Here is a 3,742-nt window from a genome sequence, read left to right as displayed (position 1 = left end):
ACAGTCTACCGGAAAATTCTATTGGCAGCTAGGAGGACTTGGATGATGCCTTTCGCAACAACTTCCAAGGAACATATGTCCGGCCACCGGATGCCGATGACCTAAGTAATATTGTCTAGCAGCCCGGAGAGTCAGCAAGGAAGCTCTAGACCAGGTTCTTAGTTAAAAAGAACCAAACCACTGACTGTCCGGACGTGGAAGCCCTTGCGGCCTTCAAACACAGTGTCCAGGAGAATGGCTTGCACGCCACCTTGGTCAAGAAGGACCTAGATCCATGATAGCCCTTACCGTTCTAATGACCCGCTTTTGCGTGAGAGAAGATAACTGGCTCGCTCGTAGAAGCAATAGCGCCAGCAACTCGGGCACATCCGAAATCTGAGACGGCAATGGCAAGCCATGACGAAGCAAATACTACAGTCGCAATGATAACGACAGATCACGCGACACAGCGGTTAACACCGGATTCAGCAATCCCAAGCTCGGTCAACGGAAAAAGCCATTCAAGGCGAACAGAGACGGACCATCCAACCTAGACAGGATACTAGACCGACCCTACCAGATACACGGCCACCCCAATAAACCAGCCAATCATAGCTGTTGGGTCCTCAAGCAGGCCAGCAAGCTCAACACCGAACACAAGGGAAGGGGGCCGCAAGGCAATAGGGACAACGAAATGGTTCAACAGGCAAATGCAGAGGGCCGGAAGCAACTCCACCCGAAGATCGATCAAATCCGGAATAGAAATAGCAGTTCGGCTTCCGCCACCCATATCGTATACATGATGAATCTATACCGCGTATACATAACTATGCACTTAAGATACCATGGGCAGCGGCGGAAGCACAATACGGATAAGTCTACAAACATTCCGGTAACGTTTTTTATATACTTTCCTTTTTTTAAATACTTCTTAAAAGCAGGTAGCGCAAAGTAGAAACACTTACGACTGACTCCATCGGAGTTTGGATCCATACACTCACCTGCGGGGCTACTTCCTTCAAGGATTCCCCTCACTGAGGACAGGCGGTGCAGACGTGCGATAGGAGGTCCAAAATAAACTTTTGTAAGACCACACTCTTTTTTTAGAGCCTGTAACATGCATTTTTCCTCTGCCTTTGACCCATGGCATATCAAATGACCGAGGTCGTGGCATATATATTAATTAATCATCAGCACATCGCTCAGGTCCCAGTTCACACTATCCGCATTAATTACTCGCTGTAACGACCAAACCTCGAAGGATTTGAGTCTCTGTGCTTACCGTGCTAGTCCCTGGATCGAACTCGCTAGCACACACAGTATAGATGAATACCAGAATAGCAAGTGCATCATTTATTACATCGTATGATCCAGAATATATAAAATAAAACAATCTGCAAAGCACTTGGCTAGCTTTATTCAATCAAACAACGGAAAGTAGCAGAAAATAACGATGAGTCCCATCATAGCCCACTGGCGATGCTGAGTGCAGACTCGCGACCCTAACGGTACCTTACTCTTCGTCAGAATATCCTGCAACATGAGACGTTGCAGCCATATAGGTCAATACTTGGAATGTATTGGCAAGTTACACAAGAGTAATAATAAAGCAGACCTACATGTATATGCATAGTACAACAAAGGAAGGCTTGGGGGTTTATTTTGCAGAAAGCTGATTTTATCCTAATAACTACCTAATAGTCAAATTTTTATTTAGATCTTTTATTACTACAATTAAATGCACAAGGTTGAGTTGGCAAAATCAACTCCAACCTACCCTTTATTAAGTTGCCCAACAAATTTATTAAGTGTCACATCTGTCAAGATCATCCAACAACTGTAATGGCATAGTGGCTCAAATTTACCCATAACCGGGGGCACGACTAATCATGATTAGTTTTAATACTCTGCAGAGTTTAGTATGCTTTACCCGCTGGACCCAATCCAAAGATTGAGACGAAGTCTTTTAGAAGAGGTTCCCTTGACCACCTGACGGCCACATCCCACCTACATATGCTACATCTGTTGACACTGTCTGGGCAAGGGTTCCAACAACTGATCAACTAAGCCAAAGCCCATATAGCCAGTGGCCGCACATGGAAGCTACTAGTCACTAAGTCTGTCTGATCTTTTTGAGCCTGGCGGCATTCCACTTAGGGTGCACTCTCATGAGCGCATGGCCTTAGAAAAGGTGCAAGACCCCATGATGCCTTCCCTCAACACCAAGCAATACCACTTCTGCCCAGAGGTGAGTTAAATCCTGAGTTACTACTCAATTTGTTAAATATATACAATCCTCACATAAACTCAATGAATACACGAAGCACCCCCGTCTACAAAGCATAGCAACCTACCACTACCACGATTTGCAAAGACGGGAAGATAGCTCATCAGCATAGCAAAAATAATATAGTATTCCTATACATGCATATATTCATAGTGTGATATAACTACATGCATAGGAAACAATAGGTAAAGGATGATCAACATGTAACTTGCCTTGGTTCTAGTTCAGAAAGTCACACTCCTGACAATAGCTCGCGTCGCACTCCGGACAATCTACACGTTTCACACAATTCAACAATCAATCACCGGAACACGAAAAGAACCAAACAAAAACCAACAGAAAGAAAATCATTTTCAAAACTCAACAACAGAATCTTAACATCACCTAAATTGCACTACGGTCACCATGCAAAAAGAATCACTCGATTCCGATAAACGGTTTGAGAGTTATGGCCTCCGGAAGATTTATTTCAAATTCAAACAAATTCAAATTTGAATAGAGCAAACATGTGCAAAAGTTGCTACTGTGGTAATGTGTCGATTTTTGTGAGATCATAGGAAAAAGAATTACCTAATTTGGATATACAGATTAGGAGTTATAGCTAATGGAAGTTTTGGTGAAATCTGAAAATAAAACAAAAGGAAAACAGAAAACTCCTGGTACTGTAGCGAACTCCTGTGCTGTTCCTGTAGCGAATGCCATGTGGCAGCAGGTGATTGGTTGAAGCTTACTCTATGCGCGCGTGCTCACCAGAGAACAGAGGACGGCGGCGGCGGTCTCGGGCGTTGGCGGCGGCGCTTCTCCGGTGGGTCTCCGGTGAAGGCGAGGTGACGGACGGGTGAGGAGGTGAGTGGCGGAGGCGGTGGTGGTGAAAACGGGGACTGGTTCGTCCTCTGCAGGCGACGGCGGCGACGGAAACACGACATGCTCCGGCGAAGTCGGGCGGGTCGTTCCTCTCACTCCGCTGCGAGTTGGGCAAGGCCAAAGTGTCAAACGGGTGCGAGGAAGAGAGAGGGATCGAACGGAGTAGGCGGTGCGGCTCTACTCGTTCTTACGGCGGTGCAATCTTCCAGCGAATGGCGGCGGACGGCGGAGCTCTGGGCGAGATTCGTTTTGCCCCAGCGGCTCGTGCGGACGAGGAAGGGTGGGGAAGAGTGCACGGTAGGGTTCCTCGAGTTGCTGTCCTCGCGTGCGGCGTCCTTGGAGGGCACGAGATTGACCAGTGCGCCAGATCGATCCGGGTTCGGCCTCGGCGTCCGTGCGATGGTCTGGCTCGGTGAAGGGGATGAGCAGGGCGCGGGACCCACGGTCAGTGGCTGCAGGCGAGGTGGATCGGGCGCGGGTCGGGTGCGAGCGACGCTGCTGCGTACCGCTTCGCCGGAAGTGGGCTGCTGCGGCAGGAGCTGGGCCGCGGCGTTGGGCTGCGCTGCGGTGTTGCGTGCTGTGTTTTTTTCTTTAAACAAAAACTACAGCAGC

At 48.0% G+C, this 3,742-nt stretch overlaps 1 long non-coding RNA gene across 1 annotated transcript; it reads right to left on the bottom strand.

The window, feature by feature from the left end:
• Nucleotides 1-2,478: 2,478 nt before the first annotated feature.
• LOC123119200 (uncharacterized) lies at nucleotides 2,479-3,521 on the bottom strand. Its single transcript, XR_006458538.1, has 3 exons — nucleotides 3,322-3,521; nucleotides 3,017-3,230; nucleotides 2,479-2,538 (listed from the first exon to the last, which is right to left on the bottom strand). It is a non-coding gene; the product is annotated as an uncharacterized lncRNA (long non-coding RNA).
• Between the last annotated feature and the right edge of the window lie 221 nt (nucleotides 3,522-3,742).

This window comes from Triticum aestivum, chromosome 1A (assembly GCF_018294505.1).
Source record: "Triticum aestivum cultivar Chinese Spring chromosome 1A, IWGSC CS RefSeq v2.1, whole genome shotgun sequence".
Taxonomy (NCBI): domain Eukaryota; kingdom Viridiplantae; phylum Streptophyta; class Magnoliopsida; order Poales; family Poaceae; genus Triticum; species Triticum aestivum.
This window is presented reverse-complemented; position numbering and strand designations above follow the sequence as displayed.